We start from the raw sequence: 19,213 nt of genomic DNA on the forward strand, positions 1-19,213 counted from the left end.
GCTGCTGCACAAAGATATTTAATCCCATGCCAATAACCAACACCAAACCTATTTTGAAAAAGCCAAGTCACCACATTTTTATTCCGTTCTGCCTATTGTCAAAGCTAAGTGCAAGAAAAAGAAGTGCCCTGAAAAGCCATTCTGAAGCCTTATGGTAAACAATCTCCAAGCTAGTGATAAAAACGTTCCCAAGATAGGCATCATGGTGTTACTGGTTCAGAAATCTCCCAAAACTGTGTTTCTGTATTTAGGAGTGGTTTCTGGTTTCTCTTGGTTATGAAGAAATCAAAAAGATTTCTTACATCACTAGTCCTGGGACCTTCAGTTGTACCATTCCCAGGCTCCCTGAGTAAGCTGCGATGTGCAACTGAGAAATGAGAACAGACAGAGATGTAATTCTGGTTCAGAGAAACTCTGATCTTGTCTGCACAGATCCATTCAACCTTACTTTCTCCATACTTAGCTATGTGATTCCTTCAGCTGTGTTGGTGCAGGTCTGTTGAAGTGACTGGGGTGACAAGACCCAATGAAACTATCAGCCCCTGTATGATGGCAACCCAATAAGATCTTCCCTTACATTTTCTGTATCCCATCACCTCTTTTCCCAGCCTACCTTCCATATATCTCCTCCTCTGCATTTCCATATGTGGGTTTCTATCAGTTCCCTTCTTTCTGACAGTCTCTCTCACACTATTTTTATCCTGGTTTTTTAAATGTTGGAAGAAACTGAATTTGACCTGTCAAATTCATACATATTGCATAGCCATGCCCTGTAACCATGAGATGTCTTTACTGTGCCCTCCCTCTGTTCTTTTTGCCCACTTACTCAGTCTCAGATCAGACTTACTTTGTGGAACTCATCTCTCCTGGCTTCAGACAGGAATCCCTGAGCCAGCTTCCCATGGTTCTTCCTTACAGAAGAAAGAAATAGGTGCTTGGAGACATGATTTATCTCAGGCTTTTTGAATGCCTACCTTTGGATGAAACTACTTGAACTTTGTAAGATCTTTCTCTCCTTTGATTAGAAGGGAAACACAGATAACCAGCTCAACAACTGAAAGTCCTATTTGGGATACTTACATTTGGCCAGAAAGATCTTCAGTAGTCCTACCCCATGTAGACTGGTGGCAGACAGTGGGGATTTGAAATAGGAAGATGGTGAAAACCACAATTCCAGCTCTAAACAGAAAAAAACCCAAGAAATATTTAGAGCTGGAAGTACCAATAAACTATGTACTGTTGCATGGCTTTCAAGCATTTGACCTTTTTAAGATGGCAATTTGTAAGTTATACATAAAATAAAGTTTTTAAAAAAATCCCCATCAGCAAAAACTATAATATTCAGAATAATCTGGTAGAAAAAAACTTCTACACTATGAGTTAGGCTTGATGCTTTAGATGTTACAGCTGCCACTCTTCATCAAGTTTCTGAACTATAAAGACGGGATTTATAGCCTTACAAGCATGAAGGTGAGGAATCATAATAAAAATAAGCATACTGATTCACATGAAAAGTATGTGCCAAATAAAGCCTTAAATCATTTTATGCAGCCTGTCATTCAAACATATTTGACTGTCATCCAAATTGCTGGAATTGTCCTTCACACAGAAAAAAAAACTCCCTCTGTTTATTTTTAGGATAATTGGAAGAGCAACATATTAGCTTCAAATTAATGAATAGGTCAAGTTGTTTTTATAAGCTTAATAATATTTTCCATTGTCCCTCCCTCCTTAACACCTATCTTCATTGCCTAATAATTCACATTATTTTTTTGAGTTTGGGTGAGTCATGAAGTGCACATTATGATAATAAATATATCATCTCTGCTTCCTTCTAATGTGAACTCAGTGGTGTGATTCACACCATAAACCCATTTTACTCATTCTACCCTTTGTTCATAACCTTGACTGTGTTAACATCAACAGTACTGCTGGAATCACATGTTTCTACTTAAAAGCTAACGTAAAGGTCTTATCTGCTTTACATTCTATAAATTCTGTCTGACACATTTTTTTCCTATGACTCCAGCTATTCATTTGAAATCACAAACGTTATTGTAATGCAAGCTGGAGAATCTCACCTTCCTTAAATATGAAGGTGATATTTTGCCTCTATGATACCATTTAACTGATTTGTTTGAGTAAATTAAATATTGTAAAGGATATTTAAAAGCTTTTTTCTTTCTTTTACAGCTTAGTTCACAATCTTAGACTCTTTTCCAGTTAGAAAATCAATGCACTCTGTGTGTGTTGCCCAAACAGAATCCCACCCGGTGCTCTCTTGCCCGGCCCCAAAGACCTACGTTCAACTATACCTATATTCACACCATCCCTGATACCCAGAGCATGTACTTTGCTTCTCCAGTTTCAAGTGAGTAACTATTGACTTTGCAGTAATTCTGGGAGTGCAGTGGTTGGTGATCTGACTGAGAGCAATTACGCATGTGTCATTAAAGCAACATGTAGCTGAGCCACAATAGTCTAAAGATAGTAATACATCATTATGTGTGCTTGTGTCAGAACACCAAGGGACATAAGATCTTCTTTAAGAGGAAGTTATTGGAAAATTAAAGTAAAAAGCAACACAGCATAAGTTGTTTTCTATGTAATCCTTTCAGCAGGCTCCATTGTGACATTAAACCACTGATTTACTGTGTTTGTGTGCTCAGAGAAAGACAATGATTAGAAGTTGCTGGTTAATTATGAGGTGGAAAGAAAACAGTGAGATCATTTGGAAGTGAACAGAAAAGCACATATGCATGTTATGGTAGATTCTGAAAGCAGAAAGGTTAGCTTATCAGCTTCCAGACCTGGAGAAGACAAGCAAGTGCAGAGACGGTTTCCTGTAGCTACAGGGGAAATTTGTTGGTTTTTTGTTTTTTGAAAACTTGTAATTTCAGATAAAATGTTTTGTCCAGTGCGAACAAATAACAAATGGTCTGCCTTTGCATTCAGGGCTGAATACATGCCAGATTTATTTGAAAGGGTCTTTGCAGGGAACAGATGTGGGAATATGTGCTGTGAAGCTGTGAAGAGGTGAGAGGAGTGAATAGTGGCAGGTAAGGAGAGGAGTAGGAGGTGTAGGAGATTCGGAAGTTTCCTAAAGTGGCTTCCCCCAGTAAAGCCACTTTAGGAAAAGTTGCTGCAACAGGACAAGACCTACTGAATGCAAATCTGCTAAGGCAACCAGACTGAATAACTTTAGCCCATAAATCTTGGTCCATCCCTAGACCAGGAAATTGTATGGCAAATTGAGGAATATATTTTTCACTCAAGCAAATGGCAATCTTACTATTACCTTCCACGGGTCAAGACATGACATTAATTAAAGCACCTACTGGGACTTGCCTTTTAAACATCTTCCTTGACCACAGATCTTTGAACATCTTTGGCTGACATTTTCCTTGTGATGTTCTAATAGCAGTAAAACTTCATTTTCCATTTTCATTCAAGGCTGGAGGAAGTTTTGACATAACTCAAATTCTTATAGCTAATTTTAATATTGAGATTAAACAAGGAAGTGTTGATCTACTTGAAAAGCTTCTTTCTGTGAAAACCTCATGTATAGTGTAATGTTGAAGAAAGAGACCAAGGTTATCTAAACACTCACTATCCTTTTTATTATGGTTATCAGCTGAGGACTAGTGTATATTTATAACAGAATTGTTAATTGTTCTGGTGCAGCTCATCTATCTGGACATTTTTCTTCTTTTTTTCTTTCAGGATGACCACTGCCTGCTTATCCTGGTGTGAGAGGAGCACAGCACACAAAGTCAGCTATTTCTATACCAGTGAGAGATAAACCACCCCTGCGATGCCTTGCCAGCCTGTCCCACACCCTTTACCTTCCATCCTTCCTTCTTTCCCTCTCCTGGTGAAGACACAGCATTCTCCCACCCCTGGCCCTGGCTCCTCTGGCACTCAGCCACCATTCTGCAGCAGGTCTGACTGGATCTGATGTCTGCCAGAGACTGTTCTTCATCAGCCGGGCCCTGGAGGTAAGAGCAGTGACTGAGAAAGGCTTCTCCCAAGTAAAATATGACTTATTCATAGGAACAGAGCACTTGGGGAGAAAAATGTTAATGTGAGATGAGCTGATGTCTCACCGGAAAGATCTACAGGCCTAACTCTTCCTTGGACCCTGCTTTCTGGATGGAAATATCCCCGAAGACTTCACTTTTCTTAGCTTCAGAGCAGAGATCTTCTCTACAACAAGGCAATGCCTCTGTTTTGTGTGTTTGTGAGCTCCTTTTGCCAAGCTCGTCTGGTGAAGAAACTAATGGACCCTGGAAACATTCCTGTGACTGCCCTGCTTCGTGTACCGCATGCTGCACATCAGCACAAGAGGAGTCCCTGCTTCTAAAATTGAACTCTCCTTCTTAACAACCTCATTTAGCAGGACACTGAGCTGGCAAATCAGATGCACACGACTTGCCTGGCTGTGCTGCGTCCAAGCTCTGCCTTCCTACAACACAGGCTCTCCCCTTGAAGTTCTCTGCAGGTAATTTCATCTCTAAGCGCTTGTAGGTGTCTGGCTATCTACTTTTTTTGTTGCTTATTGCACTTGGGAATCTGGGAAAACTCCTGAAATTATTTGTTTCCTTGCTGCTTTGAAAGACCATACCATCAGAAGGACACATGTAATATTCAAAAATATAGTGGAATGTCTCCCAATATATTTACAGTTGATTTTAAAACTGTTCAGAAATATCTTGGTTTGTCTTTCATTTAATTATTAGCTGGTAACTGATCAATTATATAATTTGCACTCAAGGAGTAATCTGCAAGTATTCACTAATTCAGGCAATTCTTTTTAAGTAGTGTGTGTGTATATAGTAAACAAAATGAAAACTCCTACTTGTTTTTGTGTGGGTTAAAATTCTGCACATTAAATATGAAGGGCACTATCTGCTGGTATAATCTAAGGAATTATTTTTCTTAAAAACAGTGACTATGATCTTGGTTAAGCAAGTCAATGAAATATTTCAGAATACAGGCTATCTTTCTGAAGATAGAAACAATTGGGTGGGACAAATATTTGCTGCATCTTGTATTACTTGTAGGTAGTAGTTGTGTTCCTTGTGTCATTGGAAATGATACAAACATGCATTATTACTTGCTTGTTGGCATGCAGGCTAGCAATAAACTAATTATCTATTTAATGTGTGCCCTTCCTTCTGGATCTCAGGTTTCAGCCCAGGCAGTTAAAGTCACTATCAGCTTTCAGGCTATGAGTTAAGTCTCTGCTCCCGAAATATCAGTAGGAGGATTGCCGTTACATTAACTGGGATCAAGATTTTATTCCATCAGTATTTTTTAGGGAAGGTCTAAAATGCTGTATTAAGAATTCAAATGAGAGAAATCTCAGCTTACAAGTAAGTAAGGCATTCATTTCTTTCTTTATGTAAAATGATTTGGTCAATACCCAGAGGCAGTTAAATTAAGAGTGGTTACAGCTTTTACTTGCTGCTAAAAACTTAGCAATTCACATCTAGAATAGATTTTGTTTTTACTAAGAGAGAAACAGACTCCAGATATTTAGCTTGTGACACAGATATGATTTATTTTAGACCATGCATCAGTCTAGAGTAGATGGCTTATGCTGCCAAAGTCAAAGGCTGGTTGTCTTAGAAGCCCTTCTAAGCGTACTAGAAAGTTATACATCAAGTTATGTGTCATTGAGCGTAAGGCTTTGTGCATGGCAAAACATGCAGATGTTTTTCCTCACAAAACAGATGAGTACATTAGCCAAGGATTTCTTAAAAAGCAGTATGTTGCTCCAGTGACAGCTGACCAGTAGTGCTTTTCAGCTGAAGAAATTCAGTTGTCTCTTTACAGGAAGAAAATTAGTAACCTCTTAATTCACCCAGCGACCTGCAGCTTACAGCAAAAATACTATAGGCTATGTGTAATAAATGACAGTATTTAACAGATGCTGTGTCCACTAGGCTCACAACTGGGGTAAAAAGAAAATAATACAAACTCACTATGTAAAAATACATTCTTGCTCTTTCTACATAAACTTTCCAGCACAAAAGCAAGCTCAGAGCATCGGAATGGTGAAGGGAGTGCCCAGTGCGGCACCCAGGCTACGCAAAATTTGCTTTAGTCCAACTTTACTTTCTCCTGGTTGTGGAACCCTGTTGGGGCTGGAGTATAGCAAAGAGTTTAAAGGCTAGTGTAGATGCCAGCAGTCTCAAAAAGGCTATTTTAGTAGCCAGTATTATTGGGGAATAAAGGAACAACAAAGCCCTTGCTCACTGACTGCCTCATGCCAGTAACACACAGCAAGGGAGTGACAGAAGATGCTCATAGCATGGGAGGTTATCATTGTTCTTTGGAACATCTGAGTGACAAATTCCTCTGGCATCCTGGACTCATGCAGGTCTGCCCTGGTTTACTGATGCAGTGGTGTAACAGTTTTGGGGAGACAACTGGAGTGCTGAATATTACTTTTTAAAGACACGATGCTGACAAATGAAGTTTAAAGTCTAAGCAGGGCCCTTCCAAGTGGCAACTCTCCAGGGCTGGACAGTTATAGCATTAACTTCTATAAATCTTTTCAGGAGCTTCTTGGGCTTCAAATACTTCCAACATTTCATCATTCCCATTAAACAAGGAAAATTGTGGAATCCTTTTATGGAGGCCAGAATAATTATATTCTCAGAAAATAATAATAATTAAAAAAGAAGAGTTGGAAAACACTATATGTGTTGGAAAACAGACTATATGGTAGAATTAAGTATCACAGTAAATACTGGCAAAAATGTTAATACAATAGCTTTCTTAAACGTAGTCCTGGAAACTGATGTTGATACAAAACGGTGCAAAGAGAACTTTTAAGAGATTTGTTTAGGACTCTCCTTCATAGCCTGAGAATAGTATAATTTCAGCTGTACAATCTCTGCCAAGCTCTGTACATGTCTCACTGTAAAGTGTGCACTTCTTTATTTGCACATCCCAAAAAAAACCCCCAAAAACAAAACAATTGGAGTGAATGTTCTTGTTGCTTTACATCAAGTGCTTTTTCCTTCATCACATTTGCATGTGACTTCTATTCCTGTTATTTAGCATACTGGGATTTTTTGGAGGAAAAAATGGGAAAACAAGTGTCAAAGAAGTCTCTTCAGAAATAAAACTGATCACATTATAGCAGCAAGAAACTCACAAGGCCAGGTGAGCAGGGTGCTCATGCAGCTGGATACTTCCATGAATTACTCAAGTAAAGTATCGGTTGTTTAAAAATGAAAACTCTCCAGTGAAGTAACACTCTACAGTAAAGCAATGCCTCCAATGTAAATGTAAAGTAAGTAAATGTAAATGTAAAGTAAGTAAAGCATCCAATGAAGGTATGCTTTCCTTTTTTTTAATGCTGTGACTAAGTTATTGAGATAAAATTTGGTGTCCCCACTCACATCTCTATACAAAACAAAACAAATCAAAACAAGTCATATAGAAGCTGGGACAATGTTATATGGATTCAGAGAAAGAAGAGACTCAAACTGATGAAGATTCAAAGAGAAAATTAAAGGAAATATCAGTCTGGAAAACTGAATAAATGAGATGCACTATGTTTGGACCCTGTTGGACTCTGTTTCAGACTCTCAGAACACCTTCACTTGGCAAGGCACTACACTGCGTATCACTATTTTTTGAGCTGATGCATGACGTTGGTGTTCACATATTTCTTAAATAAATTAATTTATCTGACATGGAGTCCTCTCTGTTTGCTACATGGATAAAAGGAAACGGATTTAGTGCCATTTATACCACAGAAATTTAATACCATATAAATGTGCTACTGGATTTATACTGAGTTTTCAGAAAGTCACAATAAGAGGAGATTCAAAAGACTACTGGATGCAAGAGACTTTTTCTAAAACATAAATTGTTGGAAGTTCATCATTTCAGTTTAAGGAACATCTTTTGAATACTGTATTTCCCAAGAAGAAGAACTTAAATGTTAAATTATACTAATCAGCTTTTGAGCTGGAAACAACTTGGGACAGGCTTCAGTTGAAGAATAAGAAATTATTTTTTTTTTAATTTGCAAAAATTTAAAGGCTTGGTGCACAAAAAAGCTAAAGTTGCTGGAAAGCTGCAAACCTCACAAAAGCCTAGAGTAAAAATGCTTCTGGAGATGGATTAATGAGGAAAATTGAGACAAGAACCTATCACTGAGCATGCCACTGGATGGTTGACACAAAGTGAGACAGTGGGGTCTGGATGGATCATGGTATGGCTGATCATGAGGCCATACTGTTATACTCTTGCACACACACAGGTGAGTTAAAACAGGCTCAGACTTGTAGGCTAGAAGTGTGCAGGCTCCAGGGGCTCACCTGCAGGAAAGCTGGGTGTGCACGGGTGGCACCACAGGCACTGCTCCTGAGGCTCCCGCTGTCCCCGGAGCAAGGACTGCTCAGGCTCAGCCTGGCTCATCCCGTCTGTCACATGGTTGTTCTTCTGTCTGGCTACATGCTGTGTGTGCAGGAAGGTGTGTCAGGGAAGGAAGGTTATCCTGTGTCAAGGAGAGCTGTGGCACTGCTCTGTCCTTCTGCACCGCTGGGACCCACGAGCAAATCTGCAAAGGCAACCTGATTGAATAGCTCTAGCCCATAGGTCACAAGCAGGGCCAGGCTGCACCCTGGCATCAGGCAGGGCAGGGCCTCAAAACCAGCCTGGGCACAGGGGGGGAGCTCAGCTACACCTGTGCTGGGTGTTGTGCATGGCAAATCTCGAGTTTCACATCAGGCTCCTGGATCGGAACAGGACTTTGTAATGTGGCTTTCAAAAAGTGGAGGCATCTCAAACCAGCAAATATATAAAAGGTAATTTTCAAAACTAGATTTATAAATTTATACAAAATATTTATATATTTATAAATATAATATAAATATATTTTTAAAATGAGGTTTTTAGCCTTGGTACTTACATCGACATTTAATTTAAAACTTATTTAAATTATTTAAGATAACATACTTGAATATGTATGATTAATATACCATTAAAAAAATATGATTAAAATTTGTAAATCCAGGAGTAATGGGATATGGCAATTGGCATCCCAAAGCCCTAAATGAGTAATGACTTAGTTATGATTTTGAAAGAAGTTTGTTCCTAAAAATACTGCCCACATTTTCAAGTACATCTAGGAAGCTTAACAGAAAAAAAAAAAAGGTATCAGTGACAGGACCCTGAAGTTGTGTCAGGGGAGAAAGGTTCTTCACCCAGAGGGTGGCTGGGCACTGGAGCAGACTCCCCAGGGAAGTGGTCACAGCCTGACTGAGTTCAAGAAAAGTTTGGACAATACTGTTGGGCACATGGTGTGACTCTTGCAGATGGTCCTGTGCAGGGCCAGGAGCTGGACTCCATGATCCTTGTGGGTCTCTTCCAACTCATCTTAGTCTGTGATTATAACGTATTTTTACAATGATCAGCATTTGCAAAAATGCCATGCTTGAAGACTACATATGGTTTTATATATGTTCTAGTACTTCCATAAGCCTCCGTGGCCACAGGAACAGCTCAGACGAGCTAAGTATTTTTCTAGCATCAGTACTTCACCATCTGTTTCCTCCTGCAAACATCATTCTCAGCAGGAGCCAAGCAGGGTATGTAGCAAGCTGTGAGAAATGGCAGAACTAAAAAGTAGGAATACAGTATAGGAAAATATCTACTTACAGACTGGACTGTCACCAAGGGAAGAAATTTTTGGGTTTTAGTGTAATAAAACAAAGTAATTGTACCTCACTGAACCTTTCCTGAAGTTTTAATACCAGATGCTAAAATATGAGGTACCTGATAATGTTTTTAAGTTAGATACAGTTTTTGACATAAAATTAGGTTGGACAAAATTGTGATCAAATATAATACAGCACTGCAGATTCAGGAATTCTTTTAAAGATCAGTTAACTAAAGAAGAAATAAGTCATGCTATTTTCACTCTTCTGCAGTTTCTATGGCTACTGAAAACCAAGCTTAGAAACTGAATGATGCATATGTCTAACTTGGCAGATGAATTAAAGTCTAAATATCACTGTAATAGTGTGATTCTGAACATTATTCTAGCTTCCTGTGTTTGAGTTTCCTTTATATGAACTTGAGATGAGATAGAACATAATTACTCGTTAATTGCTTTTCATAGAACAGACTGCAAGAAGAGATATGCAGCACCAGGAAAAGTTAACAGTCATGAGAATATTGGTTTGTGTTCCCCAGCACAGTAATATATTTATGAACATCATTTCACATGAACTAAAGGTCCTGCATCTTTCTACTTGCCACTTGAAAACAGTGTAGGTCTCCCACAGATTTTGTGTTATCAGCTCGGATGGGTGGTTTAGATACTCCAGAGCTACTCAAATAGCATCAGGCTCCCAAGTTAGACAACTAAAATACTCTCTCTGTGACTGAAATAGCCTTCAGGCTATTAAAACAACAGCTAAACAAATTCTGGGTTTATGCTCAGGCAGCAGGTAGTGAACTAAAGGAATTATGCTGGGACATGCAGATTGCTTCGAGGATTTAGTAGGCAATGAATATAAAAATTCATCTGGGAAGGAAACACACGAAAAGTACTTTGGGAAATGATGCACTGAACACAAAAAAAGAGACATGGGGTTTGTGTTCTGATAAGATCAAGACATTGATGTAACCTGCTTGCCTCTTGATATATCAGATCATACTGGTACAACTTACATGCACTGGAATGATTACCTGGCATATGATACTGGAAATGATTCAGTATTTAAGTAATGTAGCAGGCAAAGCGCTCCTTTTTCCTCATGGAAAACCTTGGCTCTCTGAGAGTTCTTTTGTACATAGACTTTGTTCCTTTAAGGTGCTATGCAAGCCACACTGAGACTTCATTAAACGTGCAATTTTTAGTTCATAGGAGCACATACAATTTCTGGACCCACGGAGAAAACTACCCCAATATATAATTAATTCCTTAAAAATTAAGGCAATTCGATATCATCTGGTTTGGTCCTGCTCTTTGCCGGTCTTATCCCTAAAAGGCTGCCACCCACTATTTGCTGCACAGAGATATTCCTCCTGTTCAGCTCCATCTTTTGGTTTCCACATGTTTTGCCTGGAAGGACCTCATCTCTATTGGCCTTGTAGGGCAACTATACCAGTAGCACAGCTGCACATGGGGGTTTCTTCCAGTTCCATTCTGTTTTCTTATAGACAGCATATTTCTCCTTTTAGCAATTTCCAATTTTCTCTTTCTTCTCTTAGTAAACAAAGATGTAAAGTAGCCACATTTTCTCATTTATTCTCTCTCCCTTTCTTAGAGCTGTCTATTCATCATGCCGGAGACAGTTTCAAAGGCAAACAGACTGTCACATTAATTTTCATTTGGGATTCAAATTTACCTAAATGAGAAGGTTTGTCTGTATTAAGTAACTTTTAAAAACGCTTGAAGAAGTTAGTAAAATGCTAACTGTTTGGAGTTCTTTTGAGGGCAGGAGGATCTAGAAAAGACACATTTTAAGCAGCAACAAGCTGGATTGAGAAAGACTGCCAGTCAAAAATCATATGAAAGGAGCGTGGTAAGGAAGCAAGAGAAGTCCTTTCAGAACAGCTAAAGGAATATAAATATCCTTGATGCTTCCAGCTTGTGCTTCTTACTCAGCTGCAGACTCAGAGAACTTGGGAAGCAGCTGAACTGGTACTAGTAGCTTCTTCCCTGCCATGGGGCTAACAGAAAACTGAGATTGCAGAGGTTCTTCTAATGACAGTTGCCACTGCAGTCACCTTTGCTAAGCAAGAACAGCATTTGATGAGGGATTGGTACTTTTCCATTAAAAAAACCCCAAAAATTACAGTTCTGTCTTTACTGTCACAGCAATTGGCACATATGTAATCAAGCTTTCCACCAATGAATAGTCTTGTTTGGATAACTTTTATTGGCAATACAAAGCTAAAAGTGGAGAGTTTAACTAGGACACAGCCAGCAGATCTGGCAGTGGATATTTTTCTAAAGATTTTTGTCCATATGAGTTCTGAGTGCAAATGCCAAATGACATTCAGAAGAAAAAAGATTAAGCTGATAAAACTGTGAAGCAGAGCTTTTCCTACTATTTTGGCTGCCTGTGGTACACAAATTACATTATACTTCTTGCTTGATTAAAAGGAAAGGAAGTGAAAGTAAGTACTAACCTTCCTTTTTAATTAAACTGATTAAAAAGGATCATCTGCATGTTTGTCCTTTCATTTCATATTTCACTAGCCAAATGGGTTCCCAAACAGAGCTGTGCTGCAAGATAGAATATCTCTAATGAGGGAGCAACTTTTTTTGCAGGTGTCTACTTAGTTTATCAGGATGCCTCGTTGTTAATAGTCTCCTCTGCCCAAACAGCTGTGCCTGTGATATTAGAACAACATGTTCCCTCCAGTACAGTGTGTGGAGTTATTTCATGTTCAACCAGAGATAAAATGTAAGCTACTCAAAAGGACCTTACAAATCACCCTGTAAAAGAAAACTGCAGAGAGACAAGTTGCTGGTAAGAAGAGAGATGAAAGGGTTATGTTAAGCACTTACTAACCATATTTCTCTTTCACCAAGCCACCTTATGTAACCTGTCATGTGCAGAATACTTGCAGTTTCTAAGAGCTCTACAAGCATTGCAGATATGTGCAGAGCAAATATGTTTATTGAAATGACATGCTAGAAAAACAAAGTAATTTTGCATGGAAGTCAGGATGTAGAGGGAACAGGTGGCAGATACATACATTTTGGAAAGGAGCATGCAAGAGAACAGATTTAATCTGCATTGTTACAGGGGTCAGTGGATATTTCCCTTCCTTATTTACACATATTTACTGAAAAGAGAGTGAGACCACATGGTAATATATTTTTAATCTTAAGTATTCCTGCAGGGCAGGGCTGGACCTGGAGACCGGCTGCAGTGTCACAGGAGCAGGAACTGGTAGTCCCAGGGGGTTCAAACAGCATCCTGGCTTGTGAGCAGCACAGGGGAAGCATTGGGAAGGGGTCAGGGACCCTTAAAATAAAGAAAATGGTTTGCAATGGGTGCCAAACTTTTAGTTGGCTACATTTAAATGAGGTAATCCCCCATAGCAGATCTAGGTTTATTGTATCTAAAGAAATTTATTGGGAGACATTCTCACTAGCTGATTTGCAAATCTTACTTTCTTAAGTGCTTGTGCTTTCTTTACCCTAGTCCTCTGTCACTTGGGTGATTTGTGCCAGGCAAATGGTAACATATGTCCTCTGCAGGGACTTCTCCAGCAAAAAGGCATTAAACAGTTTAACCTTTTCAGCATGATCTGTTTAGATCTTTCCTCTCCTCAACGCAGCAGACCAAAGCTTTCTCAGCCTTCCTCTTACCATTAGTGCAATTACAGAAGGATTTCCTGTTACTCCTTACAGGCACAGCCTTTCTGCTGCTCCTCCAAACAGGAGCATTTGTCTCCCTTGCTGTTGCAGCCATGCTGGGTTTTTAGTGCTCTCATTCTGAACCCAGGTGGGTAACAGAGCCTTCCACAGCAGTAGCTTGGACTCCCATCCTCTGGTCTCACAACTCATTTGTTTCCCTCTGACTTTACCTATCACCATTTGAGGCTGGTGAAATTTGCTTATTTTGAGTTATCTACAGCCTCACACTCTTTCTCTTTACAGAAAATAGGGAACTCCAAAACTTCAGAACTAGCCCAGGCTGTCCTCAGCATGATCTCTAAAGTTGTTGAACAGTTAATTCCTGTGTATTATTTTCCCAAGTAGTTAAAGTACTTCATTACCACTCGTGTCCTCTGAATGCAGAAATGTAAAAGCATTCAGAAATATTAAAACCTTCAAATCTGTTGCGTTGTTTTTTTTTGCTGAAACTGTTCCTCACTGATATGTTAGCATGTGAAGAGGTTAGAAAAAATTTATTTTATTTTTTAAAAATATAATTTACCTCTGATACCATATACTCAGATAAAGGTAAACACAACTCTCAGGTCTTGCAGTGTAATTGAGCAACCTGTTGGAAACATGAAAACTGCAGACAGCTTTTAAAGAAGTTTGTGGATACATTTTGATTCTGTCCAAAACTGCAGAATAATTTAATACTAAAGGATCTCATCCTTACTGCAATGAAATCAAGAGAGAATTTTTTGTACTCATTGGTGGATTTTAGCTACAACTGCAAGTATGGAACAAAATGAGATGTTCAATGTTCTAAGTAAAATCTCAATAACCAAAACAGCGGGGAATATTTTTAATTGTTTATAACCATAACATTATTATGCTTAAGATTCCCATGTCCTATTTTATTTGTTTTATAAGAAGCAGAGAATGTTCTTAAAAAGCCTCACGTGCAGGGATTTTGCAAAATGTACACTACCTAAAATATCCCTCTAAACCACAAATAATAGTGCTTTAGCATTAGCTTTATTTAGCTTCACTGCCTTTTTCAGTAATCCATACTGCTTTAAAAGCTTAACAAACAAATAAAAAATTATGATAGTCAACAAAATACTGAACTATTGGTGTAAACAAACCTGTACAAGCATAGTTCAAATCTAGGGAAAGATGAAATACAATCCAGGAAATAGTGGACAGTATGTCTAAATTATTGTTCTCTCTTCATGGGCAAGGTAGAAAACCACAAAAGATGTTTAAAAGAGAAGACAAAGTAGTAGTTTTATCTCCTGGTCTTCATTTTCTTGGCAGAAAAAGAATTACAATCAAAACATGGACTGACATCTCCAGAACAGCAAAATTTGGGTGAATATTTTTAAGTGCAAAAGCACACTTTTCATAATGACTAATTGGATGAAAAAGAAATGACATCAGTATTTTTATGAAAGGAAGATATTTGACATCACAACAGCAAGTGGAAGCGAAAGTTGTTTCTAATATGCCATAAACTGTTTGCATCTGTAGATGCGCAGTGGGAGGATGTGCAGTAAATATTTTCAGATTTTTGCTTGTTTATTTTTGGGAGCACTTTGCAGATGAAACTTGCACCATTCTCATCAAAGATAAGACAGATTATGTTCCTGGGATGCTGTACAAAACTATTTTTCCATTATTGGAAAGAGACACAGCATTTTTAAAAGACAAAGTGACAGGTTGATAAGGGTTTTGTTCAGAAATCACAGAGCGATGAAGCATGGCAGAGAGGTGTGCTTATTTCAACAGGTTCTTGACTTAAAGCAGAGCTGAAATCAGGTCTTGATTTAAAGCTGGGGGCTGAGCAGCCTGGCACCTATTCCTGTGGGACACGACAGTGCTGGGTGTTGGCATTCCAGCAGCTCTTGTTCCCGGACAAAAGGAGCTTTCACTTAAACTGAGAGGTATTGAGTAACCAGCCCCTGCACAACACAACAAACCAAACACAACTGTCTCAGCAAGGCTCTATTAAAGCATGGGAAATTTGCCATGGCCCCATGATTTTTCATTTTAATTGGAATAAGAAAGATTTCATCAACAATTACAGAGCACAGCAGCAAGAAATCTATGTTTATCTTCACCAGCAGTTATTGTGCACGATAGACAAAGAGCTAAGGTAGGAACAAAACGCTTTTTCAGTGTAAACAGGTACCTAATCTGCAGAAGAAGATAAAACATTGAACAAAGAACCTTCAGATACAAAATATACTGAAGAGGAAAATCATGTCTTTTCCACAGCCCTAATATGGCTACAGCCAGTCTTCCTTACCTCTTACAAATTCCTCTGCTAGTGCTGCAGCAACTTCTCTCTGCTTCTTGGCATATTTGAACAAGGGTTTTCAAAGAGTCATTCTTTGACCTTCCCAGGTGCTGCTCATTTAGTTTCATTTTATAGGCACTAAGTCCAGTAGGGGTCAATGAGGACCACAAGCATTAAACAACAGAATGCAGCTTAGGAAGACTTGTTATGGAGCTGGAATTTTCACTATGTGAAACTAAGCATTTAAATATTATGCCTCAAAGGTAGTATAAGAGGCCATAATAATTAATTTTAAAGTTATAATTTTAATTAATACGTATCATAGCCTACCAGCTGTATTTTCCAATGTCTCACAGCCTTTGTGAAAATGACACACTGTTAAGCAGAAGAGCACAAGACTCAGAGCAGGTTAACTTGGTTCAAACGGGTTTTTGCTGCCTGAAACTTCCTAAACTGAAGGTCACTATTCCATCCTCTGAATTCATACTCATCTCAGAGCAGGCAGTGTAAGATTTGGGACCTGGGCATCAGTGTGCAATACAAACCTATGTTTGGAAGAGAGGTGTCCACTTTAGGACACAGGGAGATGCATGTATCTCTAAAGGTAATTTAAAAAATACCTAGCAGATATTCATCTAGAAATGTCTGCAATGATCAAAAGCTAAATTAAATAAAAATGTATGACATTGCCACTGCAATCCAAATGTGAATACTGTAAGCAGTGGTAGAATATTCTAGAAGTAAGCAATGGATACTGGCCAGCTCCTGTGTAGTAACACCATAGGGATCAAATTTTTTCACATTTGAAAGATGCATGTGAAGAAGATATGCTGGCGACCTACAAAATAAACCCTTGGTTGGGTTTAAAAAGGTGAATAGAATTATTTCTTACAATAAGTGTGATGAATTAAATGAAATTAGTAGAGAACAAACTGAAAACAAATATATTAATTCCTTTTTTTAAATGCAGAATTAATTGAACTGAAGACTTTGGACTTAAAAGTTCAAAAGAGATAAGAAAAATAGGTAAGATAAAATCATGGAATATAGGTCCAATGCTGCCTATTAAACAGGACAATCCAAGTGCAGTTTATATGGGAGGAAGAGTTAATTGCTATTTTTTTGTTGTTGTTTCCCATTGTTGGAAATACCACTTTGAGATGTTTCATTAGCTGTACATGAGTTAAAAATAAGAAGTAAAATATATTGATTGAAACCATTACGAAAAGAGCGTCTTTTTATTTTCCTTATGGTTAAGAGCACTGATACCACACAGCTGATGAGCTATTTTGAGTGATGAACTATGCCTATTTTGTCATCCCATACATTTTTTGTTGTAGCACAAGAAAAAATTAGCTGTAATTCTCAAAGCTGAACTTATTGCCTAGACGACATTATTAGTGAAAAACATAATCAAGATTAATTTGATGAAACAAATGGCTTTTGATTAAATAATGTTATGCAGAAACATCAAACAAATTAAACACACTATTTCCTTGAGTTGCATTCCTCTCTAGTCCTGGTAGAGAGTGGATTTGAGTGTGCAATATATAATGTTTAAATTCACTTCTATTAATAATTTCATCAAAAATACACAGAGACTGGTAAATAGTAGGCTAAAGGGTAGGACACTGCAAGTGGCTGTCATGGGTTTGCTAAGCAGGAAATTGCCAGACCTCCCTTCTTTCACATTTCTCCCATGCACAAGGGACAGAGAAGAGGTATCTTTTTCCCATGGAAAAAAAACCCCAGCAAAACAATTTAAATTCTAAACTACCTCCTACACTTTCCTGAGAGTTAAAACCCTAGCTGCATGTTGACCAGCTCTTGGCTCCTCACAGTTACCCACTGTCAACTCTGAAATCTGTAGCACATTAAGAAAGCACAAGTTGAGGACAGCCCAAAGTAAAGTGAATTAAAATTATGACAAATGTTGCAGAGAATATAATTCCCTTTTTATTCAGTGCTTTGGCAGAGTTTCCATTCTGAGATGCCAGAAGAACAGAGAAAAACAAATGGAGGAATCAGGGAGATCGCGTGTTAAAATCAAATCAAGGAGTGCACTTTGATTGAGCCTTTATGATCTTCTCTTCAAAAGGCAACTCTGCAAACAGCATGCAAGTATAAAGTGTAGTTTGAGAAAAAAAACCCCAAACGAATAAAAGTAAGAATATATCACATCAGTCAATCTCTATTTCAGGAAGTGATGCAAGCAAAGTCTGCAGCAAAGTGGGCCTCCCAGAAACACTCTGCCACCCACAGCATTGTGTAACCTTCCTTTGGTGTGAAACACGGCTGGGCTTAGCTCCTGCTAGCAGCAGTTAGCTGCACGCCATGCAACCCTGCTGCAAGTTAGAGAAACAACAAACAACTGCTGTTATTCCCCCCTCTGCAAAAGTGTGTCTGATTAAACTCCTGTTACAAAGCCCCACAAGAGCAGAAAACGAGTCCTGCAGTTTCTGAGGGGAAAACTGCCTGTTCCACATCCCACCAGAGGGAATGGAAAGGCTGGTTTGCTTGAGAGTTGTTCATGTTTTGGATCTTGCCACTTTTTGGAGCTCTTGGCCTTCAACTTTATTGTATGGGATTTTTTCCCATTTCTCTCATTTTCTCTCCCATCAGCTAATTTTCTTTGTTTCTTTCTACTTACAGTTTCCAAAACTGAACAAATAAGGAAAAGACATGGTCAGGTAACAAAACTCAACACCTGACAATAACATTTAGGCAAAACTCATGCAACAATTACAGCTGATAAATGACTATACCACATCACTTTTAATTTGGCTGCCACCATAGTAAGTCTTGCATATAGAATATCCCACTGCAATACCTCAAACCCAATACTTTCTAAGCCTATCTACATGGACTATTTCCTGGCACAGTAACGGCTGCCTTAAAACTATTGACTAAGTGAAGTAGGACTAGAAGAGAGCACATTATTTAACATAATTTATCCCGATCTCAGGATATTTGGTTGGATTTTTTTCTCCCCTATTCCTCTGAGGCCACAACTTCCCACTGCTGCCGCAGCAACGGTTCATCTGCTATTGCTTTCTTGCTGTCTGAGCAGGGCTGGTGGCAGGAAGCCACAACTGCTCCTTGTGTTTATCTCTCCCCATCTTGCAGCCCTGACAGAGTGAGTCTATTTGGATAGCAAGAGGCTGTGGTAACTAAGCAGCCACAAAATTTAAAAAGGGACATTTCCAGCTACTTGCACTCAGAGTAAGTGCAAAGCAAGTCTTTTATAATAGAATATTTTTTAATGTGAATGGAATGAGAAAAACAAATAGCAGGTTTTGTGTGGGTGCTTTACTTACATAATCTTAAACTAAATCTTCCTGCTTAAGAATAAAAAGCTCTCCATCCTAGAGATGATTTTTGCTGACAAACATATTAGCAATAGCATCATATTCCAGTTACAATCTCTATGTATTTCATCTTGAGCCTTTCTGTGAGAAGTTCAGAGTCATGCACAGCCCACGTTCCTTCTTTCTCTAGAATGTAGCTCCCATTTCCTGAGGGAATCAAACAGCCAGACCCAC

At 38.6% G+C, this 19,213-nt stretch overlaps 1 long non-coding RNA gene across 2 annotated transcripts in view; it reads left to right on the top strand.

Moving 5' to 3' along the window:
• Positions 1 to 19,213, top strand: part of LOC120499764 — a 55,539-nt gene that overhangs the window by 31,343 nt on the left and 4,983 nt on the right. Inside the window, exons 3-4 of one of the 2 annotated variants that reach the window (XR_005626962.1) lie at positions 2,194 to 2,371; positions 3,724 to 4,501. This is a non-coding gene — a long non-coding RNA (uncharacterized LOC120499764). The remainder of the gene's footprint in view (positions 1 to 2,193; positions 2,372 to 3,723; positions 4,502 to 19,213) is intronic. The other variant, XR_005626963.1, reaches the window with a different exon arrangement.

The sequence above is a fragment of the Passer montanus genome, unplaced genomic scaffold (assembly GCF_014805655.1).
Source record: "Passer montanus isolate IOZ18808 unplaced genomic scaffold, ASM1480565v1 scaffold17, whole genome shotgun sequence".
Lineage (NCBI taxonomy): Eukaryota > Metazoa > Chordata > Aves > Passeriformes > Passeridae > Passer > Passer montanus.